This window comes from Acipenser ruthenus, chromosome 18, assembly GCF_902713425.1.
Source record: "Acipenser ruthenus chromosome 18, fAciRut3.2 maternal haplotype, whole genome shotgun sequence".
Lineage (NCBI taxonomy): Eukaryota > Metazoa > Chordata > Actinopteri > Acipenseriformes > Acipenseridae > Acipenser > Acipenser ruthenus.
The window spans coordinates 11428059-11443082 of NC_081206.1; the positions used below are offsets into that span (position 1 = coordinate 11428059).

The window sequence follows — 15024 nt, forward strand, 5'->3', positions numbered from 1 at the left end:
CAACATCTAAGTTTAAAAAACTGAAGTCCTCTGTTAGTTAGTACTCGTATAGAATGGTTGGGTAATCACCCTGTCAAACTTGTTTTTGCCCAGTTCACCAGTTTTTCCACATTGAAACAATATTTTACACTGTTCTCCGTCTGGAACCAAACTCAACATGTTGGGATCAAGCAGGATATGCAAGACTTTTGCACAAAAACTATTCAAAGAAGATACAAGGGAAGGACGGGTTTCATGCAGGAAAATGCAAGAAAGATTTGCACTCAGAAAACAGCCAGTTGCACTTTAAAACAAGTTTTGTAGCGGAGGGTTTCAGATGATTGGCCAATATCTTTTGGTATGCTATGGAATCCATTTTACCATGTATTGGAACTAAATGTCTTGTGCCATTACAGGAAAAACAGCCCAATAGAAGGATATTACCACCTCCATGCTTGATAGTTATGGTGTTCTTTCGATTTGTGTTTCATCGCTCCACAAAACTTTTGACCAGAACTCATATCCATCATTCAGTTGCCGTTTAGCAAACTTTAAGCGATTGTCCTTGTGACGTTTTCCTAAGAGTGGCTTTTTCCTTGGCCTGCGACCATTGAGACCTTCACCTTGCAAAACTCGACCTATGGTTGAAATGGAAACCCCAGTCCCACTTGCAGCCAGTTCACTTTGAATATCTTTGGCAGTCAATCTCAGATTGTTATTAACCTTCCTCACAACTCTTCTGCTTGTTCTTGGTGAAAGAACCTTCTTCCAGATTGAGGGAGCGTTGTGACAATACCATGAGTCTTGTACTTCTAGATGGTAGAAACAATAGTTTACATTGGGATACTCAAATGCTTGGAAATCTTCTTGTATCCTTCTCCAGCTTTATGACAATAAATCATGTTCTGCCTAAGGTCTTCAGATAGCTCTTTACTTTTCCCCATATTGACTTATTGGTAATGACAGCAGTCATCCTATGCCTAACCCTTTTATACTCTCTAAGAATGTTCACCTCCAATCTAGCATTTTGTGGACTTTTCTAGAATTACATTCGGCATTATCATATTGAAATTTCTAGCACCCCGTAGACAGTACTATCATAGCATCAAAGGGTATGAATACTTTTGAATTAGCATTTTTGGAGTTTTGCAAAAACATTGCTGAAATAAATAATTGTAGACATCTATTTATTGTAACTTTGTTTTCTTCATCCACAAAAGCAAAACTTTTGCTACAAAATAATTTCTAGAAATTATACATTTCCATTGGGGTATGTAAACTTTTGACTACAACTGTATTATATATATATAAGAACATAAGAACATGAGAAAGTTTACAAACGAGAGGAGGCCATTCAGCCCATCTTGCTCGTTTGGTTGTTAGTAGCTTATTGATCCCAGAATCTCATCAAGCAGCTTCTTGAAGGATCCCAGGGTGTCAGCTTCAACAACATTACTGGGGAGTTGGTTCCAGACCCTCACAATTCTCTGTGTAAAAAAGTGCCTCCTATTTTCTGTTCTGAATGCCCCTTTATCTAATCTCCATTTATGACCCCTGGTCCTTTTTTCTTTTTTCAAGTCAAAGAAGTCCCCCAGGTTGACATTGTCTATACCTTTTAGGATTTTGAATGTTTGAATCAGATCGCCGCGTAGTCTTCTTTGTTCAAGACTGAATAGATTCAATTCTTTTAGCCTGTCTGCATACGACATGCCTTTTAAACCTGGGATAATTCTGGTTGCTCTTCTTTGCACTCTTTCTAGAGCAGCAATATCCTTTTTGTAACGAGGTGACCAGAACTGAACACAATATTCTAGGTGAGGTCTTACTAATGCATTGTAGAGTTTTAACATTACTTCCCTTGATTTAAATTCAACACTTCTCACAATATATCCAAGCATCTTGTTAGCCTTTTTTATAGCTTCCCCACATTGTCTAGATGAAGACATTTCTGAGTCAACATAAACTCCTAGGTCTTTTTCATAGTTCCCTTCTTCAATTTCAGTATCTCCCATATGATATTTATAATGCACATTTTTACTGCCCGCATGCAATACTTTACACTTTTCTCTATTAAATTTCATTTGCCATGTGTCTGCCCAATTTTGAATGCTGTCTAGATCATTTTGAATGACCTTTGCTGCTTCAACAGTGTCTGCCACTCCTCCTATTTTTGTGTCGTCTGCAAATTTAACGAGTTTGCTTACTATATCAGAGTCTAAATCATTAATGTAGATTAGGAATAGCAGAGGACCTAATACTGATCCCTGTGGTACACCACTGGTTACCTCACTCCATTTTGAGGTTTCTCCTCTAATCAGTACTTTCTGTTTTCTACCTGTTAACCACTCCCTAATCCATGTGCATGCATTTCCTTGAATCCCTACTGCGTTCAGTTTGAGAATTAATCTTTTATGCGGGACTTTGTCAAAAGCTTTCTGGAAATCTAAATAAACCATGTCGTATGCTTTGCAGTTATCCATTTTCAATGTTGCATCCTCAAAAAAGTTAAGCAGGTTAGTTAGACATGATCTCCCTTTCCTAAAACCATGCTGGCTGTCTCCCAGGATATTGTTACCATATAAGTAATTTTCCATATATATATATACATTTGTAAAGACAATATATATAATGATTGTTCAATACACATTATAAGTAAGGATAGATATGTGTGTGTTTATTCATAATAGATAGGCCCAAGTCATCCACTGTACATGTGAGTTGGGTACATTCTGCATTAATTTGTCAAATATGAAGTCTGCACGGTTATGATGAAAAGTGTACAGTATTCGCTGCTGCTGGTGTGTAACAACTGTAATAGGGCAGGCATGGCCGCCGAGAGCCGTCATGGGCCCCGAGGAAGGATTGGTATGTCCCGCTACCGCCCCCCCGTGACTACATAATATTCATCCGACTTTGCAGTACTGTAGTCTAAACCAAGCAATGATACTTGCAATCTTATTATTATTATTATTATTATTATTATTATTATTTATTTCTTAGCAGACGCCCTTATCCAGGGCGACTTACAATTGTTACAAGATATCACATTATACATTATTTCACATTATACAGATATCACATTATTTTTACATACAATTACCCATTTATACAGTTGGGTTTTTACTGGAGTAATCTAGGTAAAGTACCTTGCTCAAGGGTACAACAGCAGTGTCCCCCACTGGGGATTGAACCCACAACCCTCCGGTCAAGAGTCCAGAGCCCTAAACACTACTCCACACTGCTGCCCATCACCGTTGTAAACCACCGTTACAACGTGAACGTTGTTGTTTGTCATTACTTGAGCATCACATCACCTCTACGCCTGCGCACTGCAAACCACTTGGCCACAGGGCCGAAGAGACCCCGGGCGTGTGATCTGATTGTGATGGAGACTGAAGAGACTGGCTGTGTGTCAATCCCGGGGATGTGATCTGGATGCGATGGGGCTGAAGAGACTGGCTGTGTGTCAATCCCGGGGGTGTGATCTGGATGTGATGGGGGCTGAAGAGACTGGCTGTGCGTCAATCCCGAGGGCGAGCATGGAATGAAGCAGGGAGGACAGATTCCCTTGCAGGCTGCCTTTCCTTTTGTCTGTAAAGTGCTCCAACTGTAGCTGGGCCCCTTGGATCACAAAGGCTTTTAAAAAGCAGGTCCTGGGCCAAGACAGAGGAAGAATTGAGTTCCCAGTGCTGGGCTAGGCTGTAACCCGCCTGCTAGTGGGGCTGTGAGGAGCAGGGAGCCAGTGTCTGAGGAAGATCATTTCAACCGATATAGTATTCTGATAATGGATTTGAAGGAAACTGTCAACGACGCCTAGAAGTTTCAATATCTCAATTAAAATCTGCAGCAGGATAGTTTACTTTTTTTTCAAAGTAGTTATGTTTAAGTTATTTACAGTATTCAAACTTCAAACTTTTTTTTTTAGGTAAGTGAATAAATATTCTTTTTGTACAAACGTGTAATAGTCATTATTACTTGCATCCACTAGGTACAGAGTGTTGCAGGGGTCAAGTTAATGGTTACACTCTGGTGTGCCAGATGTACTAGAAGAGATGTTTGAGAGAAGTGTTGCAGGGGGACAGGTTAATGGTTACACTCTGGTGTGCCATATGTACTAGAAGAGATGTTTGAGAGGAGTGTTTCAGGGGGACAGGTTAATGGTTACACTCTGGTGTACCAGCTGTACTTAGAAGAGATGTTTTAAGAGCTCTATAAAGGCTACAGGGGTCCTTTCAGCTTCAGAGTTTTAGTCACGAGGATGAAACAGACTGAAACAGAAAGAAATATGCAAAGTGATTATATACAAGACAAATAATAGTTAGATTACTTGACACGCCAAGCGAAAAGGATACTAACAGCTTAGTCTGATTTCACAGTGCCCTGTGTGGAAATAGGCACAGTTTGATGATACACTCCAAGCTTCCCTGAACTGTAGCAAAACAATTGCAATGAATACATTGAAAAAGGAATAGAACAACACAGTAAGCCGCAGCTAAGATGTTGGGCAACACTTTCATATAAAGCATGAGAGCAGTGATATTGTGATGCATTCAAATACAAGTGGAGTGTAAAGTGAAACTGTCTTGTTGTTTTGATGTGCAGGTTGAAGGCGGAGTGGGTGAATTGACTGGTCTGGTTCTGAAGGATCTTCACACTAACAGGTCCTATCTATACAGCTCTGCTAATCACAGCTACCAGATAGAGGAGGACTACTCCCTCCTAATCCCGGGCGCAGGGCTGGGGGATTGTGGGCTGTACCGCTGCACACTCAGGGCTCCCCTGGGACAACGCATGCAAGAGGGGGACTGCACTTTCCTCCCTGACGGTGAGTCGGTCAGCACCACACATGGCCTGTGGGTTAGGCTCTCCTGTAAAACTACAGAAACTGAGAGCTGTACTTGAAGTGTTACCTTAGCTGAGGAAAGACAAACAAGAAACACTGTACTTCTTTGAATGTGCATGTTTCAGTATAACCCCCAGATTCAAGCACTGGAGGTATTTCTGTGCACTTTTGTGTCTGTTAGTATCACAAGGCCTTCAGATTCAAGCACTGGAGGTATTTCTGGAGTGTGGAGTCTGTTAGTATCACAAGGCCTTCAGATTCAAGCACTGGAGGTATTTCTGTGCAGTGTGGAGTCTGTTAGTATCACAAGGCCTTCAGATTCAAGCACTGGAGGTATTTCTGTGCAGTGTTGTGTCTGTTAGGATCACAAGGCCTGAAGGCCTGCTTGTTCTGTGTACAAAAGAAAAGTTTTCTTGGAGCTCAGTTTGAGAACCACTGCCTTGAAGTACCAATAGCTAACACAATAATTCCAATAAATCAATTTGTTTTGCTGTCACCCCACAGATCTTGTATTTCCCTGTATATGAAAGAGGCGTACCTTATGTTAAAAGGGGAATCTGAGTTGTTTTAATGATGTACTGGGAAGGCAAGTTCATTCGTGAAGCGTCTAGGAGTTTGAACTGTTGTAAAGGAAACAAATTGCTACAGCGTATTTTCTTTTAAATATATAACAGCTGTGGCAAAAGCTTTTGCATCCCCCCTCTAGAATTAACTCATTTTGCTTCATAAAGTCAAATGAAACCTGGTGAATAATGTTACGTTAACATATTGAATTGCATAAGGCTTTCTAGTTTTCCCATATACTAAATGAAAAACTGACTAAAATTGAAAAATGTGACATAGTGAAATCTAACATGAAACACTGTACTACTAGTAAGGCTTCCGATAGACTTTTGAGATATCGTTTTGTAGTTTCTTTGATTGCATGATGTTAAATTAAAAGATCTAAATTATTTTAATGATGTCTCAAATTCTAGGTGATGCAAAGCATTTGGCCATAGCTGTAGATGACCTTGGTTCAGTGGGGCTCAGATGCCAATCATGTCTAACTGCGATGCCTCTTTTTCTTGTTCGTTTCCAGGCTGTCCTGAACCAGCAGTGGATGTGTTGAAGGAGGTAAAGCAGTCTCCCTTGGCAGCACGTGAACAGGCACATTGGGGTCTGACAGTGGGACTCACTGGAGGGGTCTGTGTATTAACACTCCTGGTCGTTCTCACAATAGTAACTCCTTTCTTAAAGGGACATGCGCAACAGAAAGCTTTCAGACAACTTCAGACTGACAGCACAGCATAACAAATCCAGGATCCCACGTTCTTACATACGCAAGAGCTTGGATCAGCACCGCAGCATTTCCTAAACTTCTAATAGTAAGCAGAGTCCTGAAATTGTACCCTATGAAGATATTTACTGCAAATTCCCATTACCCAGATTCCCCAAACTCCCCATAACTAAAGAATGCCCAAAGCAAGCTTCATCCCAAAGTGCTTCTCCAGATACAGCACATGTCAAAGCATGACATCCCGGAGCTCCCATCATGTGTGCAGAACCAGGTGGACTGTATCAGAACACAGTAATGAACGTTTTGCAGAAATGTGGAATTTTTACACATCCGAAAGTAGTGCATGTGGTCGTGAAGACAATGCAAGAATGCTGGTAAAGGTTCATCTTTTTTGTGTCATGCAGACATACAAAACATCAATCTTTGTAGTAACACAGCTCCATTCCTGCTGGTTACAGCGCTAACTATTCTTCGTCCTGGCAGAAGTAACCAAGAATCCCCACAGCAGCTCAGGAGGTGTACTCGCTGGAATGGAGCTTATAATCATTTGGTTGTTTTGCTTTTTGTTATGTTTCAAATACAATGAAAACATGAAGCCCTTGTTTTCTTATTTCTCATGATAAACTGCATGAAGGGCATTGTTGAGGCTCTTCAGCACTCTGTGCTGTCTCACTGTGTGATGAGAACATCACATCTTTACTCACTGATTTCTCATGATAAACTGCATTGCTGAGGCTCTCCAGCACTCTGTGCTGTCTCACTGTGTGAGGAGAACATCACATCTTTACTCACTGATTTCTCATGATTATTGCATCTTGTTTTGTTGATGTGACGGTACAGGAAGATACTTCCTACATCTGAGGCTGTGAGGAGGCAGTTGAAACCTTGTGTTGACATTTTCTTTCCTCCAGTGATGTGAGCTCGTTTTTGAGCATTCTTCACAGATTCATCTACTTACATAAAATATTTGTATTTGTAATCCCTGTATAGCATTGTTTCTCTTACTTGATAATTGTATATTAGATCTCATTTCATTAGTATGGAAATTGAAAGTACTAACTTCAAGAAAAGACTGGATGCTGTCACGAACAATATTGTATAATCCTCTCTGTGCATAATAAGACCTAGGAAGGGAGGTCTGTCTAGCCACGGATTCCCAGAGGTTTCATTTCCCCTTCTGATTTTAATTATTTGTTTCTTAGCAGACGCCCTTATCCAGAGCAACTTACAATTTTTACAAGATATCACATTATACATTATTTCACATTATACAAACATCACATTATATTTTACATACAGTTACCCATTTATACAGTTGGGTTTTTACTGGAGCAATCTAGGTAAAGTACCTTGCTCAAGGGTACAGCAGCAGTGTCCCCCACCTGGGATTGAATCCACAACCCTCCGGTCAAGAGTCCAGAGTCCTAACCTCTACTCCACACTGCTCCCTGTTTAGGGGGGGTTAGTTTTTCCTCACCTGAGTGTTAACAGACCACGCAGGCACCAAAGCGAGCGAGCATAGGTAGGCCGAAGGCCTTTTCTCGTTCTTGAATTTCTTATGTTCTTAATCAGATCCAACAGGAAGGGATGTCCACGTCAATTGGTAGGGAACAAACAGAGGGGTGACAAAACCAGCACTCTGCATAGTACATTCCTACATTTCTATTGCAGACTCCGCTTGCCAGATTTAAAACGAGATTACAATGAATGGAGGCTTGTTCACAAGATTTAAAGCTGTATTACAGTTAAGATACGGAGGATTTAAAACAGAATTACAAATTGTGGCGAAATATAAAAAAACGCCTACACACAAAAAACTCAGAAGAATGTGCCCGTGACCATAAGGATTTCGTAGTGGAAGACAGCAAAAGAAAGAAGGGACAACTTCGAGTTACTGTCGAGTTACTACTGTATACATATTCTGATAGAAAAAAACGCTCAAGCATTTTGGAAAGTAACCGAAAACACTAATTTCATGCAGTATATAAAAAGCGAAAACACCAAAAAAAAAAGATTTACATAAAACTCGAAAATAGCTAAAAAATAACCACCGAAAAATGAAATGAAATTAAAAGCCTAGTTATAATGTGTGTCTACACCTTTAAATTACAGGTTTGAATGCACGTGAGAATAAATAGATTTTTTTTTTAAATCACACATTAGAATCAAATTATGACAACAACCTCCCGTAATAAATGGCAACACATTGTGTATCCAAAATAATGTGATATTTTGTAACAATTGTAAGTCGTACACAATTATAAGAAATAAAATAACCACAGTTGCACAAACAAGACTAAAATAGGGCAGGGAAATAAAACGCCTGTGGTGTATCATACGATGAGAAGCTTGTAAGCGCTGTACAAAAAAACTTGCAGAAAAGCAGAATAACAGCACAAATGAAAGATAACGCAACCCCCAAGGGAAACAGATGAGTATGCAGATAAAAGCCCTTAACTCACAGCTATAAAAAAAGGATGCAATGTGGTCTTAAAAGGATAGATGAGTTTCTGTTATAAGACAATCAGCAGCCCCCATGGGAGTGGTTCAGGGCTAAGATAGCAGACTGCTTAAAACCAGTATTTGGTACAAGGCAGGTTTGTTTGTGATGTTAAAGTCCAGTGAGAGCGGAACAGCACTGCACAAGGGGTGTGTGATAACGATGCGCTGTCTCACGATGATTGGACAGAGAAGGGAGAGCAGCGGAGGTGTCTTGTGAATATGTAATGACTTGCATTCTATATAAGCTTGTGTGAATTCATGTATCATTAGAATACTCACGTGCTTGTGAGGAGTATCTCCTGCATAATGTAATACGAACCATGACCATATCAAAGGACTTGAAGCTTCTTTATTTTACCATCTGCTTTAATTTTACTCGCAATGTAATGTTTTGGCTCTGTGCTTCGTGCTGTTATGTCTAGAATAAACACGAGTCGTGTAAATTATATTAAAATGTATAATGTATTAGATATAACGTTATTGTTTACAGATATGTCTTTATTTTTATTTTAGAAGACAAGAAAGTTTACAAACGAGAGGAGGCCATTCGGCCCGTCTTGCTCCTTTGGTTGTTAGTAGCTTATTGATCCCAGAATCTCATCAAGCAGCTTCTTGAAGGATCCCACGGTGTCAGCTTCAACAACATTACTGGGGAGCTGGTTCCAGACTCCCACAATTCTCTGTGTAAAAAAAGTACTTCTTATTTTCTGTTTTGAATGCCCCTTCATCTAATCTCCATTTGTGACCCTTTTTGTAACGAGGTGACCAGAACTGAACACAATATTCTAGATGAGGTCTTACTAATGCATTGTAAAGTTTTAACATTACTTCCCTTGATTTAAATTCAACACTTCTCACAATATATCCGAGCATCTTGTGGTCTTTTTTTATAGCTTCCCCACATCGTCTAGATGAAGACATTTCTGAGTCAACATAAACTCCTAAGTCTTTTTCATAGATTCCTTCTTCAATTTCAGTATCTCCCATATGATATTTATAATGCACATTTTTATTGCCTGCGTGCAGTACCTTACACTTCTCTATTAAATGTTATTTGCCATGTGTCTGCCCAGTTCTGAATGCTGTCTAGATCATTTTGAATGACCTTTGCTGCTGCAACAGTGTTTGCCACTCCTATTTTTGTGTCGTCTGCAAATTTAACAAGTTTGCTTACTATACCAGAATCTAAATCATTAATGTAGATTAGGAATAGCAGAGGACCTAATACTGTTCCCTGTGGTACACCACTGGTTACGTCACTCCATTTTGAGGTTTCTCCTCTAATCAGTACTTTCTGTTTTCTACATGTTAACCACTCCCTAATCCATGTGCATGCATTTCCTTGAATCCCTACTGAGTTCAATTTGAGATCTTTTATGCGGGACTTTGTCAAAAGCTTTCTGGAAATCTAAATAAACCATGTCATATGCTTTGCAATTATCCATTGTAAATGTTGCATCCTCAAAAAAATCAAGCAGGTCAGTTAGACACTTTCCTTTCCCTTTCCTAAAACCATGCTGACTGTCTCCCAAGATATTGTTACCATATAGGTAATTTTCCATTTTAGATCTTATTATAGTTTCCATAAGTTTACATATACTAGAAGTCAGGCTTATTGGTCTGTAGTTACCTGGTTTGGTTTTGTCTCCCTTTTTGTGGATAGGTATTACATTTGCAATTTTCCAGTCTGTCGGTACAACCCCTGTCAGAGTTATCTGGTGATGAACACTGGACTCTCTGTACTTCAGAGTCAGAGCTGCCTGATGATGAAAACTGGACTCTCTGTACTTCAGAGTCAGAGCTGCCTGATGATGAAAACTGGACTCTCTGTACTTCAGAGTCAGAACTGCCTGATGGCGAGTCCTGGACGTCACGAAGCGATTCCTCGGTCAGTTGAGCTATTGAGCTCCGGCGAATTATTATTATTATTATTATTATTATTATTATTATTATTATTATTAACAATTAATAATAATAATAATAATAATAATAATAATAATAATAATAATAATTCGCCGGAGCTCAATAGCTCAACTGACCGGGGAATCGCTTCGTGACGTCATACTGTAGGTATTTAACAAACTGTTGTTGCTCCAAAGAACCACTGGGTGTCATCAAAGAGACAGGTAGGGTTGTCAGCACAGAGAGCGCACGACACGGGCATTCAAATCGAAACATGTGGAAGACAGGAGACCTGCAGCCTGGAATAAAAACCCGTTATGATTTACTTCTGCTATGAAGGGTTTGGTTGACTCGGTTCTACAGTAAATTATAATACTACTTCAAGATAAAAACAAAACTTTGCTGTTTGATTTTATGACAAATAGTGAGACAAGCATGAGTTATCTAACAGAAGTAAAACGCAGAACATTTCGTACTGTTGCGTACAGAGGATGTTTTATGCCAAAATGATAAAATCAATAAATACATAAATATCGAAATAAATAAACACATGTCGAAATAAATAAATAAATAAATGTAGACATTATTTATTTCTATATTTATTCATGTATTTATTTCTTTCGATAATTATTTATTTTTTATTTGTTATTTATTTTGTAACAATTGGTTATTGGTTATTGGAATGCAGCCCGGGTTAAAAAGGGGCAGAAACTATATTGTGCTCATTTCAAATGAAAAGTGGATGTAATTCAAGTAGGAGACATGATTGAGGAGCTGTGACACGGGCGGGTTGTATGCAGGTCGGGATTCAGAAACTCTCCGATGCCGTGTTTAAAAGCTACCGAACGCGTCTGCTCTGGAACAATATGCTGCTTTAAAACGTGTCAGAACTAAAAGTATTTTCTCAAGTTAGGGAAGAGGCGATGTGTAAAACTCTGGGGATGCAAACTGAACAGGTAGCCAGGACTGTACACCGTCTCCATGGAAACGAGGGACGTCAGGCTGGTGTTTGTGACGTTACATTTTTGTGCGGGGCACGTGTGCTGTAAGTTGGCGGGCAGTTTAGTCTTGTTGAGAGTTTAGCGGAAGAGGGACGTATTTTTGCGGTTACAATTTTCTTTAACAAACAAAAAACTCAAAATCTTGTTAGATTTTGCATAGAATTGGTTTTCGGACAATTTTTGGAAGACCTTATGCATTGAATTTTGTTTGGATCCTGGAAGAAAGTATCTGTTTGTCTTTTTTGCTTCAAAATCCAACTGATCTTGATAAACTGATCTTGTGTCTTCTCTGTTTTTCAAGATAGAGCATGAGGAGACGATGTCCCAAAACAGAGAAGATGAAAGGAGTTGTTGCAGCTCCTGAGGTCAAGGCTGCCTCCTGCTGCACAGTAAGTCAATAGGGATACATTGTATATTCATTCATAGGTGAAAATAATGTGCTTCTTCAATATGCTTCTTCATGCAGCAGATGAGCTCTTCTGGTTTTAAGAGTGTCTTCTTACAGAGTTAGCTTCTGACATGACATGCCAGGCAGAAGAGATAAGTACAGGTCCTTTGTGTGCTCGAGCTCCTTAAGAGTGCCCCACTGTGGTACAAGTTTAGTCAGCTCTGTTCTGATACAAGGATCCAATCCTGTCTGTTGTTTAGATCACTGTGTGTTTATTTGTTTATTTAGCAGACGCCTTTATCCAAGGTGACTTCCAGAGACTAGGGTGTGTGAACTCTGCATCAGCTGCAGAGTCACTTACAACTACATCTCACCTGAAAGACGAAGCACAAGGAGGATAAGTGACTGAGGAGGGATTTGAACCGGGGACCTCCTGGTTATAAGCCCTTTTCTTTAACCACTGGACCACACAGTCTAGTGCAGGGGTCAGGTACCAGCGGCCCACAAGGCTTTTCGTGGCGGCCAGAGAGCATTGTTTATTGTTTTATTTATCGATTAACAGTTATTATATTTATTTCTGTTCTCGCGCTACTCACACTGTCCTGAATCACTTGTTACTGGCCGGAATTTGCACAGCTTGGACAAACGTGCCACTGGTTGCTAGGCAGCAGTATATACTTGTGCAGATTGGACGACCTTGTCACTGGTTGCTAGGCAGCAGTATATACTTGTGCAGCTCGGACGACCTTGTCACTGGTTGCTAGGCAGCAGTATATACTTGTGCAGCTCGGACGACCTTGTCACTGGTTGCTAGGCAGCAGTATATACTTGTGCAGCTCGGACAACCTTGTCACTGGTTGCTAGGCAGCAGTATATACTTGTGCAGCTCGGATAAAGGCGTCACAGCAGTAAAAATTCAATTCTAGTGGCGTATGGATATCTACCAGTGATTTCCCCCTTTTTGAAAAGAAGTGCCGACCCATGGTGATATGCTGCCAGAGCTGTAACGAGGCATTTTAGCGCCCGGGGCAGGCAATCATTCCGCCCCCCCACCCACCCACCCACCCACCACCTACTAGGGTTGCCAGCTGTCTGGTTTTTGACCAGACATCCCGTTTTAAGGGAATTGGTATGGTTCTTGCGAATCTTTCTTGCTCACTGTTCGTTACCGTTTGGGTATTTCCCTTCTTACCGCGTCTCACGGATGGCTTGTAGTGGTGATGTCACACCCGGAAGAAACACAGTACTGAGAGGTGAAATGGTGAAGGTGCTTGCGTGCGCCGGTTTATTGCAAATAAAATAAAAAGGTTTGACGCATAACAATGCTCACAGAGCAAAATAAAAGGTTGAACACAAAACTGACACCAACTAAACAAACAGGGACAAACACTAAACAAGTATCGTGCGAGTCCTCTCATACGAGTAGCATTTGTTATTTTAATTCCTTTTCTCCTTCTCACTCCCATTCTTTCTCCCTGAACACACAACCCCGAGTGAGTGAATTGTGCAACTATTTATACAGCTGTGCTGGGATCAATTACTAATTAATCATTCACTTGAACTCCAGCACGTGAACTAATTTGTGCATTCCCCGTGCTCACATATTATTACATACTTTATCTGCACGTGGAGTGATTGTGCAATCCCCGTGCCTAAATACAACTATATATTTTAAATCACTCGTGCTACACAGACCATTTATATGCCATGTACCAATACCAATACACCAACATTAACACACCACACGCAACATCTAACACGAAAATACGCACAGGGGCGGGGCACTTTGCCACATACCTCCCCCCCTTGTGCGCAGCACACATGGCCTCAACGACCACCTCCCCCATTAAAATCCCAAAAGAACATATACTTCAAGGGGTTCATGGGTGGCAATGTTGCCCGTAGCCAGTCTGCTACTGGCAATGCTGACAGTGGGGCGAGTTCTTCCTCCCGCTGAACAACTGGTAGCAGAAATGCTGCCGGTGCTAATGCTGTCAGCAGACGTGCTGTTAGCTCCTCCAGCCTGGGCTATCCTTCTTCCCGCTGCACCACTGGCAGTGGAAAAACTGCCAGTGGCAATGTTCTCCTCCTGGTGGTGGAGGCGGTGGAGGCAGAGGCAGCTCCTGTTCCTCTCCTTCTGGTGGTGGAGGCGGTGGAGGCAGAGGCAGCTCCTGTTCCTCTCCTCCTGGTGGTGGAGGCGGTGGAGGCAGAGGCAGCTCCTGTTCCTCTCCTCCTGGTGGTGGAGACGGTGGAGGCAGAGGCAGCTCCTGTTCCTCTCCTCCTGGTGGTGGAGGCGGTGGAGGCAGAGGCAGCTCCTGTTCCTCTCCTCCTGGTGGTGGAGGCAGAGGTAGCTCCTGTTCCTCTCCTCCTGGTGGTGGAGGCGGTGGAGGCAGAGGCAGCTCCCTTCTGGGTGCTGGACCCTCCTGCTCCTCCCTTCTGGGCGCTGAAAACCCCCCCACACACCTCTTTACACACAAAAAAGACTTTCAAAAACAATCCTCTTGAAAAAGGGAAGTAAAACTTGACCCGCAGTATCCCCTATGTGTCGCTTGAGGCGCTGTTGTCCCGGTTCTGACACCATATGTCACAGATGGCTTCTAGCGGTGACGTCAGACCCGGAAAAAACACACAGTACTGTGAGGTGAAATGGTGAAGGCGCTTGCTTGCACCGGTTTATTGGAAATAAAATAAAAAGGTTTGACACAAAACAATACTCGCAAAGCAAAATAAAACACAAACTGACACGGTTGCCCCAATTGTTTCTACTAACTTGTCTGAAAAACACAAGCCAAGTTAGTAGAAACAGTTGGGGCAACCTTGGCCCCCATCGGTTTTACAGTTGTGCCTATTTGCTTTGTGCTGGGCAAGGTTGCTCCAATGGTTTCTTGAAACTTGGCTTGTGTTTTTGATATTTCCACTTTAAATGGCTGGGCACTTTTGATAACTTGGCGTTTTTTCACTTTTCCAATGTGTTTTTGTTTCAAATATTACATACCCAGACAAACATTGCTATTTTCATTAGCCTTTTATTTGTTACAGCAAGGAGTAGTGCTGTGGCATTTTGAGCTGCACAGTAAACCTTTGGTTAAACATTTGCACTGCTTGTCAGTAGGACACTTTTTTTTGCAAC

At 41.2% G+C, this 15024-nt stretch overlaps 1 protein-coding gene across 1 annotated transcript in view; it reads left to right on the forward strand.

Annotated features, from left to right (window-relative positions):
- The window catches only part of LOC131698709 (zona pellucida sperm-binding protein 3-like), a 177438-nt gene that overhangs the window by 77174 nt on the left and 85240 nt on the right, over window positions 1-15024 (forward strand). The gene's annotated exons all lie outside the window — the stretch shown is intronic.